Consider the following 15,290-nt stretch of genomic DNA (forward strand, 5'->3'; position numbering starts at 1 on the left):
ATGTGTGTATGTGTGTGTGTGTGTGTGTATGTGTGTGTGTGTGTGTGTGTGTGTGTGTGTGTGTGTGTGTGTATGTGTGTGTGTGAGATGAGGGATGAAGTTAGCAAGCATGACTCAGCAGTAGCTGGAGGACATTTTCAAAATTCACTTATTTCTGTCTTTTTGCAGAACATACAGTGAAATGTGGGACATAACATTCCAGGATATGACAGTTTCTGCTTCTTGATGTATTCCCAGCTTCAGCAAAGGTCTTAGCTAGGTTCCTCTGTCCATGGAATTCTCCAGGCAAGAATACTGGAGCGGGTTGCAGTTTCCTTCTCCAGTGGATCTTCCTGACCCAGGGATCAAATCTGGATCTCCTGCATTGCAGGCAGATTCTTCACCATCTGAGCCACAAAGGAAGCTCCAGCCTATATTAGGCACTCAATAAATAGAGAGCAAATAAATGAAAGAGTTATCTAAGTCAGGGTGTACCCACTGATGCCAGATGAAGGCAAGGGGAGAACAGTGTTGGAGTGTCTTGAATCAGGTATTAGACAGTGACTGGACTGAAAGTTACCCTGACTTAGGTGATGTAGCAGAAGAAATCAAATTTCCACAAGGGATGCTAAATAATAATAATATCATCAGTAATGAAATGAGTTTACTGTCTTCCAGGTGTTATAGAACGTGGACGTTCATTATCACATTAGCGTTCCACCGTAGCCACTATCACCATTGCTCTTTTATGGACAGAGACAGAGAAGTTACTTTTTTTTTTTTTTTTTTTACCTAATCCCAGTATTGGCCAGACTGAGACTGAAACTCAAGGTGTTCAAGCTTCAGAACCTAGAACTCTTAATGACTACACTGTAGGACTCCTCAAGGGACCCAGCAAGAGGGAAACAGCCCCAATATGAAGCAGCTCAGGTGGAGTCCTGGTAATTAAGGCAGGAAATTGATCTGAAGAGACGATAATAGAAACCAGTTTCCTTGAATAAGAGGCTAAGGTGGAGGTTAAGGTATGGGAGCAAGAAAGGAGCCTGGTTTCTTGACCTGGGACATGGCACCTAGGTTGGGCTAGAGCAGGACTGGGATCGTTCCAAAGCTCAGACTGGAGGTCCTAGCTTGGAGAATAGAGTCACCAGCTAGAGAGAGAAAGGAGCACTGGATCCCACAGTCCATGGAATGTAGCCTGCCAGGCTTCTTTGTCAATGGAATTTTCCAGGCAAGAATACTGGAGTGGGTTGCCATGTCCTCCTCTAGGAGATCTTCCCCACCCAAGGACTGAACTCACGCCTTTTATGTCTCCTGCATTGGCAGGTGGGTTCTTTACCGGTAGCACCAGTTACAGGCAGTCAGAGAGAGGAAAAAACTAGAGTAGATTTCTTAAGAGCCAAAAAGGACAGAAGTATACTGTTTTCAAAATGCTTGGAGAACTTGCTAGTGGCCTAAAATTGAGTTATCAGCTGAACTATTGTTAAAAAAAAAAAAAAAAAAATCAGGATGTTTTCAGACGAACAAAAATGAGTTTATCACCAACAGAGTTGGCATACTTCACCAAAGACATTTCTAAAAGACTCCAAAAAGATGAAAATAGACCCCAGAATGAAGGTTTTTTTAAACCAAAGATTAAGAAATTTAAGGCCTGCCATCTAAATACAGCCTGTAGCCTGATTTTATAAGTTCTGAGTGCTAAGAATTTTTTTTTGAAAACAGTTTAAAAACTAATTTTATTTATTTATTCATCTACACTTGGCTGTGCTGAGTCCTCGTTAGTGCTCAGGCTTCTTTCTGGTCGTGGTGAGTAGGGACTACTTTCTAGTTGTACTTCTCGGCCTCTCACTGCAGCGGCTTCTCCTGTGCAGCACTGGCTCCAGGGCGCTTGGGCTTCAGTAGCTGCGGCACGTGGGCTCAGTTGTGTCTGGTCCTGGGCCCTAGAGCATGGGCTCAGTGTCCTGGTGAGCATGAGCGCAGGTTGCTACATGGCTTGTGGGATCTTCCTGAATCAGGGATTGGACCCGTGTCTTCTGCATTGGCGGATGGATTCTTTACCACTGAGCAGTGAGGCAGGCCCCATGTTTTTTTCTTTTTTTTAAATAGATTTATAACAGCTTTAGATTTACAGAAAAATTGAGCAGAGAGTACACAGGTCCCATGTACACTACTCTTCCCCACGTTCATTCCAGTTTCCTTTACTACTAACATCTTGCAATAGTATGTTACATATGTCGAGACTGATAAATAAATATTGATGTATTATGTATGCATACCTACATATAAACATAAGTACACACACACATATTAGTAGGTGCACACCTTCGCAGTACACGCACGCCCACATTACTGATTGTTATGTCTTCTTCGAAAATAGATCCGTTTATTCCTGGTATGGTAGTTTCCTTTGAGGACAGGGTTTTGTTATGCAGAACAGAAGGCTCTGAGTATACTTCAACATTGCTACTTTTCTCTTCCTCCTTTCCAGAACAAGAGGGAATTTTCCCTCAGATATGAGCTCTTGGAACTGGAACTCCTGAAAGTACAGGGAACTCCCTATGATGGGCCCTTTAGGAGTTTTAAGCCTCAAGCTAGTCCACACTCAGCCTTCAGCAACTGATCGATTGTTCCTACCAATTACTGGCTCCAGCTCCTGGTAAGTTTTGCATGCGCGCTTGTTGATTCACTTTAGTCATATCTGAATCTTTGCGACCCTGTGGACTGTAACCCTCCATGCTCCTCTGTCCATGGGATTCTCCAGGCAAGAATAATGGAGTCGGTTGCCATATGCTCTTCCAGGGAATCTTCCCCACCCAGGGATTGAATCTGCATCTCTTACATTTCCTGCATTGGCAGGCATATTTTTTTACCACTATCACCACCTGGGAAGCCCACAAACAGTGTAGTATAAAGCCACTAATATTATACATGAGGACTAGTTACAAAAGATAATTTTATCTTACCTAAATGCTTACAATTTTCTCACCATTGGTGGAGGAAAATAGTATGCAAAAATTCCTGATGGATTCAAAAGCAAACAGGAAAGGTAAAAAATAAAATGAAGCAAAGAAAAAACGGAATAAATACAAAGTAGAAGAACTAATTCAAAATATACTAGTGATCACAATAAATGTCAGTAGAGTAAATGTGCACGTCAAAATAAGAATGTTTTCAAATTAGGATAAATAACAAAATCTCTCTCTATATATACTTCTTGCAAAACACAACCTTAAACATTTTAGACATATAATAATGAAAAGTTAAAGGACAAATATTAGGCAAATACTGAACAAAGTAATCTGCCATAGCTTTGTAAATATATCCACCTCTCTCTATATATTAGACAAAATTGACTTCAAAGTAAAAATATGTTTGGAAGATAAAGGATATTAATGTTTAATAATAGGTAAGATTCTTGCAGAAAGATAAATCTAAATTTATAAGCACCCAATTCTATAATCTTTATATATATTTTAATGCACATATAGCAAAACTGACAGAATTTTAAAGAGAAATTCATCCATGAACATTCATAATAGGAAATTTTAAACTCATTTATAATGCTTGATAGAGACAGCAGACAGAACCACTGAGGATTTTAACAACATAATTAGCAAGTCTGACATAATGAGAATATCGACAACTCTGTAATAGGGAGGAACAAGTCTGACTCCATATTAAATTTGTTTCTTTTACCCTAACTTTTGTATTCTATTGCTTTGCTACAAATTAATCACTAAAGGGATGTTGCTTATAACAAAGTATACACACAAGCCCATCTCTAGGAACCCTGCCTCCCATGCCTGAACTAAAATACCTCCGTTCAGCTCACAGGAAACATCCTGACCAGGCCCACCTATGAATGGCTATAGGAAAGAAGCAATTACATATATCTTCCAGTGTCTGGGCAAAACCAGGAAATGTTTGCAATGACTTATTGCCTTTTTTACTTTACATCCTCATCTCCCCACTCTTTGTTTTGTGAAAGAAACTAGCATACAAACTTCAGGAAGATAGTTCTTTGGGACACCAGTCTACCATCTTGTTGGTTTGCTGGGTTTCTGATTAAGGTTGTTATTTCTTGACTCAACAACTCATCTCTCCATTTATTGACCTGTTATTTGGCGAGCAGTCCAAGCTTGGACTGAGTATCCAATAATTAGAGAGTGTACATTCTTCACAAATATGCATGGAACATATATAAGAAATTTCTGCATTCTACATAATTAAGCAGGTTCTTGCAAAAAAAAAAAAGAAAGAAAGAAAATACAAAGAATTGTTGTCAAACAGGTGATCTTTTCTGTATGGAATGTATTTACTTTAGAAATTGTTAAAATGCTAATTTGAATGGAGGTTCATGACATTGTACAGGAGACAGGAATCAAGACCATCCCCAAGAAAAAGAAATGTGAAAAAGCAAAATGGCTGTCTGAGGAGGCATTACAAATAGCTGTGAAAAGAAGGGAAATGAAAAGCAAAGGAGAAAAGGAAAGATATACCCATTTGAATGCAGAGTTCCAAAGAATAGCAAGGAGAGATAAGAAAGCCTTCCTCAGCAATCAATGCAAAGAAATAGAGGAAAACAATAGAATGGGAAAGACTAGGGTTCTCTTCAAGAAAATTAGAGATACCAAGGGAACATTTCATGCAAAGGTAGGCCCAATAAAAGGCAGAAATAGTAGGGACCTAACTGAAGTAGAAGATATTCAGAAGAGGTGGCAAGAATACACAGAAGAACTGTACAAAAAAGATCTTAATGACCTTTTTATCTTCACAAAAAGAATAATCACGATGGTGTGATAACTCACCTAGAGCCAAATATCCTGGAATGTGAAGTCAAGTGGGCCTTAGAAAGCATCACTGCAAACAAAGCTAGTGGAGGTGATGGAATGCCAGTTGAGCTATTTCAAATCCTGAAAGATAATGCTATGAAAGGGCTGCACTCAATATGCCAGCAAATTTGGAAAACTCAGCAGTGGCCACAGGACTGGAATAGGTCAGTTTTCATCCCAATCCCAAAGAAAGGCAATGCCAAAGAATGCTCAAACTACCACACAATTGCACTCATCTCACATGCTAGTAAAGTAATGCTCAAAATTCTCCAAGCCAGGCTTCAGCAATACGTGAACTGTGAACTTCCAGATGTTCAAGCTGGATTTAGAAAAGGCAGAGGAACCAGAGATCAAACTGCCAACATCCACTGGATCATGGAAAAAGCAAGAGAGTTCCAGAAAAACATCTATTTCTGCTTTATTGACTATGCCAAAGCCTTTGACTGTGTGGATCATAATAAACTGTGGAAAATTCTGAAAGAGATGGGCATACCAGACCACCCAATGTGCCTCTTGAGAAACCTATATGCAGGTCAGGAAGCAACAGTTAGAACTGGACAAGGAACAACAGACTGGTTTCAAATAGGAAAAGGGGTACGCCAAGGCTGTATATTGTTACCCTGCTTATTTAACTTATATGCAGAGTACATCATGAGAAACACTGGGCTGGAAGACGCACAAGCTGGAATTAAGATTGCCAGGAGAAATATCAGTAACCTCAGATATGCAGATGATACCATCCTTATGGCAGAAGGTGAAGACCAACTAAAGAGCCTCTTGATGAAAGTGAAAGTGGAGAGTGAAAACGTTGGCTTAAAGCTCAACATTCAGAAAACGAAGATCATGGCATCTGGTCCCATCACTTCATGGGAAATAGATGGGGAAACAGTGACTGACTATTTTTCTGGGCTCCAAAATCACTGTAGATGGTGACTGCAGCCATGAAAGTAAAAGACACTTACTCCTTGGAAGGAAAATTATGACCAACCTAGACAGCATATTAAAAAGCAGAGACATTACTTTGTCAACAAATGTCCCTCTAGTCAAGGCTATGGTTTTTCCAGTTGTCATGTATGGATGTGAGAGTTGGAGTATAAAGCCTTGTGCCGAAGAATTGATGCTTTTGAACTGTGGTGTTGGAGAAGACTCTTGAGAATCCCTTGGACTCCAAAGTGACCTAACCAGTCCATCCTAAATATTAGTCCTGGGTGTTCATTGGTAGGACTGATGTTGAAGCTGAAACTCCAATACTTTGGCCACCTGATGTGAAGAGTTGACTCATTTGAAAAGACCCTGATGCTGGGAAAGATTGAGGGCAGGAGTAAAAGGGGATGACAGAGGCTGAGATGGTTGGATGGCATCACCAACTCAATGGACATGGATTTGGGTGGACTCCGGGAGTTGGTGATGGACAGGGAGGCCTGGCATGCTCTGGTTCATGGGGTCGCAAAGAGTTGGACACAACTGAGTGATCGGACTGAACTGAACTTGGAAATTATAATAAAAGACACTTTCAAATGATGTTTGTTTCTAAACAGGAATAATGATGAACATTAGAAAATATCTAGGATTGAAAATTGATGAAATATCCATTACTTAAAATAATTTTAACATTCTTATTTGTTGTTGTTGTTCAGTTGTAAGTTGTGTCCAACTCTTTGTAACCCCATGAACTGAAGCACACCAGGCTTCCCTGTCCTGCACCATCTCCTGGAATTTGCTCAGACTCATGTCCATTGAATCAGTGATGCCATTCAACCATCTCATCCTCTGCTGCTCCTTTCTCCTCCTGCCTTTAACACTCTTATTACTTATAAAGTTTGAAAAGTGATGACCTAAGTATTCAACTCAAAGCAGTTAGAAAAAGAACAGCACAATAAAATGAAAGGAAGTTGGAAGAGTGAAATAATAAGAGGATAAATTAATTGAATAGAAAAAAAAATAGAGAGGATCCACAGAGCCAAACACTCATTTTTTGAAAAATCTAATAAAATAGACACCTTCTGGCAAGACTGAGCAAGAAAGAAAGAGAGAGAATCCATCCAAGAAGCACATGAACAGAGAAAAAAATCCTAACTATGTAAATAGAAAGATAAGATATTTTTAAAAAGATCTTATGTTATTAAGTTTGAAAACTTAAGACAAACTGTTCAGTTTTCTAGAGAAATGTAACTAGCCAATAGTGATTCAGAAGAATTAAAATCCTGACTAATCCTCAGTGATAAAAAAAAAAAAATCAATAATTAATATCTAAGCCTCACCCTCTCCACCGCTACCAAAACTGGATATCTGAGCCAGAGAAATAAAAAATTCCAGTCAAAATCTTGTTTTGTTTTTTTTTAACCTACATGGAACTTGACAGGATGATGATAAAGCATGTATATGGAAATCTCAAAGATGAAAATATCCACAATAATTTGGAAGAAGCACAATACAAGGAGATTTCTTTTCATATAAAAATACTTAATATAAGCTATAAAACTATAAACAATAATGACAGTATGCATTGTTCTGGGAAAGATAAATACACCAATGGAATTGAACAGAGACTTGAAATAGATCAGTGTTTGAATGGAAAGCTTATATATGGCAGAGGAACCAATGCCTACCAGTGGAGGATAGGCTATTGATTAAATAATATTCAGACATTTTATTATTAATATAGCAAAAGGAAAAGGTCTCTAACAAAAGACCATAATTAATTTTGTGTGGATTAAAGATCGAAATATGATGATAGCAACAGATTAAAATGTATGGAGGAACTGTAAGACACTATCTTTATAATTTCAAAAGAGGAAGTTGGGGGGGTGGCTATAGTAAACAAAGAGTCTTTGATTTTTAGTGGCTGAGTCCTTTCCAGGAAATAGGAGAAGTCTAATTTTTGTATCTGGCTATGATCTTAAGTCAAGAGATCACTGTTCTGGTCTCCCAACTCTATTTAATTGAAGTTTCTGTTTCTTAGTTTTTATATATATGATTTCTGACCTTGTTTAAACTATGCTAGGCTAAGAACACACAGAACAACTGTACAAAAAAGATCTTCATGACCCAGATAATCACGATGGTGTGATCACTCACCTAGAGCCAGATATCCTGGAATGTGAAGTCAAGTGGGCCTTAGAAAACATTGCTATGAACAAAGCTAGTGGAGGTGATGGAATTTCAGTTGAGCTATTTCAAATCTTGAAAGATGATGCTGTGAAAGTGCTGCACTCAATATGCCAGCAAATTTGGAAAACTCAGCAGTGGCCACAGGACTGGAATAGGTCAGTTTTCATTCCAATCCCAAAGTAAGGCAATGCCAAAGAATGCTCAAACTACCGCACAATTGCACTCATCTCACAAGCTTGTAAAGTAATGCTCAAAATTCTCCAAGCCAGGCTCCAGCAATACGTGAACTGTGAACTTCCAGATGTTCAAGCTGGATTTAGAAAAGGCAGAGGAACCAGAGATCAAACTGCCAACATCCACTGGATCATGGAAAAAGCAAGAGAGTTCCAGAATAACATCTATTTCTGCTTTATTTACTATGCCAAAGCCTTTGACTGTGTGGATCATAATAAACTGTGGAAAATTCTGAAAGAGATGGGCATACCAGACCACCTGACCTGCCTCTTGAGAAACCTATATGCGGGTCAGGAAGAAGCATAAGCTGGAATCAAGATTGCCGGGAGAAATATAAATAACCTCAGATATGCAGATGACACCACCCTTATGGCAGAAAGTGAAGAGGAACTAAAAAGCTTCTTGATGAAAGTGAAAGAGGATAGTGAAAAAGTTGGCTTAAAGCTCAACATTCAGAAAACGAAGATCATGGCATCTGGTTCCATCACTTCATGGGAAATAGATGGGGAAACAGTGGAAACAGTATCAGACTTTCTTTTTGGGGGCTCCAAAATCAGTGGAGATGGTGGTTGCAGCCATGAAATTAAAAACACTTACTCCTTGGAAGGAAAGTTATGACCAACCTAGATAGCATATTAAAAAGCAGAGACATTACTTTGCCAACAAAGGTCCATCTAGTCAAGGGTATGGTTTTTCCAGTGGTCATGTATGGATGTGAGAGTTGGACTGTGAAGAAAGCTGAGCACTGAAGAATTGATGCTTTTGAACTGTGGTGTTGGAGAAGACTCTTGAGAGTCCCTTGGACTGCAAGGATATCCAACCAGTCCATTTTAAAGGAGATCAATCCTGCGTGTTCATTGGAAGGACTGATGCTAAAGCTGAAACTCCAATACTTTGGCCACCTCATGGAAACATTTGACTCACTGGAAAAGACTCTGATGCTGGGAGGGATTGGGGACAAAAGGAGAAGGGGACGACAGAGGATGAGATGGCTCGATGGCATCACCGACTTAATGGACATGAGCTTGAGTGAACTCCGGGAGTTGGTGATGGACAGGGAGGCATGGCGTGCTGCGATTCATCGGGTCACAAACAGTCGGACAAGACTGAGTGACTGAACTGAACTGAAGCTAAGATATTATTTTTCTTATACTAGGTGTATTAAATGCATTTCAACTTTGATATTGTCAATGTATGATGCATGAGATATAATCCCATTACAAAATAAGGAATATTTGTTAATCTTGTCACAGGGATTGAAATAGTTGTTGTTTAGTTAGTAAGTTATGTTTGACTCTTTTGCGACCCCAATCACCAAAGCTCGCCGATTACCCAGACAAGAATACTGGAGTTGGTTGCCATTTCCTTCTCCAGAAGAGCTTCCTGACCCAAGGATTGAACACACATCTCCGACATTGTCAGGCAGGTTCTTTGTCATCTAGCCACCAGGGAAACCAATAAATGTTCAGGCCAGTGAAAGGAAACTGATGTATAACAGCTACTGTAAGAGGATTCTCACTTCCCTGAGGATGAAGAACTGCTGCAAACATTCTGCTGAAACTGTCAGAAGAACCTCAAACTCCCAGAGAGCTACCAGGGCAGAGCAGGGATACAGCCACCACAGGGCCAGAGTAGAGAGGAGATGAGAAAGAAGATCCTTGGAGAGTTCATCTGAGGTGTGAGATCGAGACTTATTCTGACTTTTCAGTTACTTAAGTCAGTAATCCTCTTTGTTGTTTGAATAATTTTGAGTTTAGAGGCTTTTATTTTATTTTCACCTGTTACTGAAACATTTCTACCACAAATACTGCATAGATATTTTGACCTGAGAGACTGAAGAGGGAAAGATATCTTGACTATTATTCAAAGATCCTTTGATTTCAAGGAACAGAAAGATACAATTGCAGAATGAGAATGAGCAGACAGATCTGTAGAAATGGAACCAAACTACTAGGAAAAAAACAAGACCTTTTCACCTTACTCAGTAGGACCTCCAGTTTCTCTCGTCTCTGTTTCTTGCTTGCACATAAACTCATCTCCCGTCTCTTGACAGGTCTATTTCATCTTTGGTACTTAAATTCAATAGATTTAGTTGTATACTGTGATCTGTCTTTCTCCAAACCCTCCTCTACAAACAGTTCCTTCTCCAGTGTTCTCTTTCTTGTTGTTGAATCAACTATCCATCTTGTTTACTAATCAGAAAACATAAAGTCTTTTTTCTCACCTTTCCCTTATCTTTAAGTAACCGACATTCAATACATTATGAAGCTGCCTCCAAAATAATTGTCAAATTAATTTGTTTCTATGTCATTACTACCAGTACTTCAGTCCAACACTTATCATCTGGAGTCTTATCTGTTGCAATTGCTTCCTTTCCATTCTAATTTCCTCTCTTTGTACACTCCAATCCATTTTCCACATTGCTGTGGTTCTTCAGTCACTCAGTCATATCCAACTCTGCAATTCCACAGACTGCAACATGCCAGGCTTCCCTGTCCTTTACTATCTCCTGGAGTTTGCTCAGACTCATGTCCATTGAGTTGATGATGCCATCCAAACATTTCATCCTCTGTTGTCCCCTTCTCCTGCCCTCAGTCTTTCCCAACATCAGGGTCTTTTCCAGTGAGTCAGGTCGTCTCATCAGGTTGCCAAAATATCGGAGCTTCAGCTTCAGCATCAGTCCTTCCAATGAATATTCAGGATTAATTTCATTTAGGATTGATTGGTCTGATCTCTTTGCAGTCCAAGGGACTCTCAAGAGTCTTCTTCAGCACCACAGCTCAAAACCATCAGTTCTTCAGTCCTCAGCCTTTATGGTCCAACTCTCACATCCATACACGGCTACTGGAAAAACCATGGCTTTGACTATAGAGACCTTTGTTGACAAAGTGATGTCTCTGCTTTTTAATATGCTGTCTAGGTTTGTCATAGCTTTTCTTCCAAGGGGCAAGCATCTTTTAATTTTGTGGCTGCAGTCCAGTGATTTTGGAGCCCAAAAAACCAAAATGTGTCACAGTTTCCATTTTCTCCCATCTATTTGCCATGAAGAGATGGATCAAGATACTATGATCTTGGTTTGAATTTTAAGCCAGCTTTCTCACTTTCCTTTCTCCATATAGAGGCTCTTCGGTTCCTCTTCACTTTCTGCCATTAGGGTGGTGGCATCTGCATCTGCATATCTGAAGTTCTTGATATTTCTCCTGTCAATCTTGATTCCAGTTTGAGCTTCATCCAGCTCAGCATTTTTCATGATGTACCCTGCATAGAAGTTAAATAAGCAGGGTGACAATATACAGCCTTGATGTACTCCTTGCCCAGTTCTGACCCATTCTGTTGTTCAAATTTCCACTTTGTTGTGATCCACACAAAGTCTTTAGTGTAGTCAGTGAAGCAGAAGTAGATGTTTTTCAGGAATTCCCTGGCTTTTTCCATGATCCAGAGGAAGCTGGCAATTAGATCTTTGGTTCCTCTGCCTTTTCTAAATCCAACTTGTCATTTGGAAGTTTTTGGTTCATGTACTATTGAAGCCTAGCTTGAAGGATTTTTAGTACTGCTTTGCTAGCTTGTGAAATGAGTGCAACTGTGCAGTAGTTTGAACATTCTTTGGCATTGCCCTTCTTTAGGATTGGGGTGAAAACTGAACTTTTCCAGTCCTGTGGCTACTGCTGAGTTTCCCAAATTTGCTGGCATACTGAGTGCAGCACTTTCACAGCATCATCTTTTAGAATTTGAAATAGCTCAACTGGAATTCCATCACCTCCGCTAGTAGTTTTGTTTGAGTAATGCTTCCTAAAGCCCACTTGGCTTCACACTCCAGCAAGTCTGGCTCTAGGTGTGTGACATGGTTATCTCTCATGGTTATCTGGGTCATTAAGACCTTTTTTGTATAGTTCTTCTGTGTATTCTTGCAACCTTTTGCTTGTTAGGTCCTTGCTACTTCTGTCATTATTGTGCCCATCTTTGCATAAAATATTTCCTTGGTATCTCTACTTTTCTTGAAGAGATCTCTAGTCTTTCCCATTCTATTGCTTTCTTCTATTTCTTTGCATTGTTCACTTAAGAAGGCTTTCTTATCTCTCCTTGCCATTCTTTGGAACATTGCATTCAGTTGGGTTTATCTTTCCCTTTCTCCTTTACCTTTAGCTTCTCTTCTTTTCTTAGCTATTTGTAAGGCCTCCTCAGGCAACCATTTCACCTTCTTGCATTTCTTTTTCTTGCTACAATTGCTATAGTGAATTGGCTTTTAAAGACCCATCCCTGTTTTCTGGATGAGATATGCCAGCAGTCTTATTCAACATTATAAACATTGACTCTTGAAACCATCAGTGTTCTGCAATGCTCAGTTCTGTTCAGTTCAGTCGCTCAGTCGTGTCCGACTCTTTGGGACCCCATGAATCGCAGCACACCAGGCCTCCCCGTCCATCACCAACACCCGGAGTTCACTCAAACTCACGTCCATTGAGTCTGTGATGCCATCCAATCATCTCATCCTCTGTCGTCCCCTTCTCCTCCTGCCCCCAATCCCTCCCAGCATCAGAGTCTTTTCCAATGAGTCAACTCTTCGCATGAGGTGGCCAAAGTATTGGAGTTTCAGCTTTAGCATCATTCCTTCTAAAGAACACCCAGGACCGATCTCCTTTAGAATGGACTGGTTGGATCTCCGTGCAGTCCAAGGGACTCTCAAGAGTCTTCTCCAACACCACAGTTCAAAAGCATCAATTCTTCAGTGCTCAGCTTTCTTCATAGTCCAACTCTCACATTCATACACAACTAGTGGAAAAATGATAGCCTTGACTAGACAGACCTTTGTTCCCAAAGTAATATCTTTGCTTTAGAATATGCTATCTAGGTTGGTCATAACTTTTCTTCCAAGGAGTAAGAGTCTTAATTTCATGGCTCCAATCACCATCTGCAGTGATTTTGGAGCCCAAAAAATAAAGTCTGACACTGTTTCCACTGTTTCCCCATCTATTTGCCATAAAGTGATGGGAGCAGATGCCATGATCTTCATTTTCTGAATGTTGAGCTTTAAGCCAACTTTTTCAGTCTCCACTTTCACTTTCATCAAGAGGCTTTTTAGTTCCTCTTCACTTTATGCCATAAGGGTGGTGTCATCTGCATATCTGAAGTTATTGATATTTCTCCCGGCAATCTTGATTCCAGACTGCAGAATAGAATCTGCAGTGCTATTGGACCACATTTGGTCCAGCATGCTTGATAGAAGATGGTCACCACTGCTGTTTCAGAATTCATGATTTTTTCCTCCAGCAGTTCAGCTTGCTGCTTCATGTGCCACATCAAAGGAACATTATTATCTTTTTGTCCAGTCACCAACAGGGTGAAGGAGAAAGACAGGGAACCTGTAGGCCCCCTCTAGAATTTGCTTTTGAGTATCCCGCATTAAAAGAGCATGTCCATTGTACACTAGGTTTTGTAATTAAATACAAATACAGCATCAGCATTCATGTCTTTAAACATCTGCTTTAGCTCAGTAAGAGTGGGATACTGACAAAGATCATTTATTCCAATAAATTTGGTCAAAGACTTGAAAGTCTCCTATCAGCCAATCTCCTTTCTGTAAAACAATCTTGATGTAGGGGTGGTCCTGAATGCTGTTCCTTCCTGTCTAACACAGTGCTCTTTCTTTCTGTGTTAAAAAAAAAAAAAAAAAAAAAAAAGCTCAATATTGTAAAGAAGAGCCAAACAGTGACCCTTTTACATCAGGGAAAATGCTGTCCAGATGTCCAGCATTTATCTTTTTGAGTAGCCTGTCAGAACTACAGGCACTGACAAATTAAAATGACACCCCCATCCAGAAGACAATCAAAATGAAGGTATTGCAAGTTCTGCCTCTCTCTCATAAAACCATTCAATGGGCTGGGCCAACCTTCTGCCAAAACCTGTAGGTCACTGCATATCCACTTTATTAATTTTTAATGCTGTAATTTTTCTCCATCTGTTTTTGCCAAATGAAGTTTATTTTCTGGCACACACAGGATGTCACAGGTACAACACCCTGTTCCCAGAGAAGTTCCAAAACTCTTACTGCATACAGTCATTTCTATCACGTCTATTTTCAGCATCAGTTCAGGGGTCTTTGGTTTTTTATATTCAGAACTGATTCAAATGAAATCTTTAATTCTCTAGCCTGTGGTTTTTGTTAGAGTCTTTAATAGCTCTGTTCACAAACATACAGGGAAGCATCAACAAATACTTCAAAAAAAAAAAAAAAGTGGCAAACACACCCTGAGGAATTTGCCATGCAATATGGTGATCTTGAAAAAGAACACCTTCCCTGGTGGCTCAGATTGTAAAGCATCTGCCTACAATGCGGGAGACCCAGGTTCAATCCCTGGGTCCGGATGATCCCCTGGAGAAGGAAATGGCAACCCACTCCAGTACTCTTGCCTGGAAAATTCCATAGACAGAGGAGCCTGGTAGGCTACAGTCCATAGGGTTACAAAGAATCAGACACTACTGAGAAACTGCACTTTCTTTCTTTCTAGCCAGGGTGTGGCCCACCTGTTTCTTGTTGGTGGAAATGGTGGCAGCTGCCTCCAGCTAGTCTGTGGTGGCCCAGATCGACTGTTAGAAGGGAACCCCAGCAGCCAGCATCAAGCAGCCTTAGGAGTCCAGGGGCCCTGCAGCTGAGAGGGTCCTCACTTCCCTGGTGATTTTCCCAGGGGAGGACCCAGGACAAGATGCTCCCTCCAGCCAAAAATCCACCTTTGGATTCTGACCTTGACAGCTCAAGCCAACACAGGATGCCCCTAGCGAGGTTGACTTCCCTGGTGGCTAAGGCGGTAAAGCATCTGCTTACCATGTGGGAGACCAGGGTTCAGCCTCTGGGTTGTGATGATCTCCTGGAGAAGGAAATGGCAACCCACTCCAGTATTCTTGCCTGGAAAATCGCATGGATGGAGAGCCTGGTAGACTACAGTATATGGGTCACAAAGAGTTGGACACGACTGAGCGACTTCACTTGTGGTGATCTTGAGTATTGTTGCTGTTGTTGTTCAGTTGCTAAGTTGTGTCTGACTCTTTGCTATCTCATGGACTGTAGCTCACCAGGTTCCCCTGTCCCACTATCTCTTGAAGTCCACCCAAATCCATGTCCATTGAGTTGGTAGTGCTATA

At 40.4% G+C, this 15,290-nt stretch overlaps 1 pseudogene; it reads right to left on the reverse strand.

Moving 5' to 3' along the window:
* Window positions 1–2,143: 2,143 nt before the first annotated feature.
* On the reverse strand, window positions 2,144–14,415 carry LOC138069594 (bifunctional 3'-phosphoadenosine 5'-phosphosulfate synthase 1 pseudogene; annotated as a pseudogene).
* Between the last annotated feature and the right edge of the window lie 875 nt (window positions 14,416–15,290).

The sequence above is a fragment of the Capricornis sumatraensis genome, chromosome 2 (genome assembly GCF_032405125.1).
Source record: "Capricornis sumatraensis isolate serow.1 chromosome 2, serow.2, whole genome shotgun sequence".
Classification (NCBI taxonomy): Eukaryota; Metazoa; Chordata; class Mammalia; order Artiodactyla; family Bovidae; genus Capricornis; species Capricornis sumatraensis.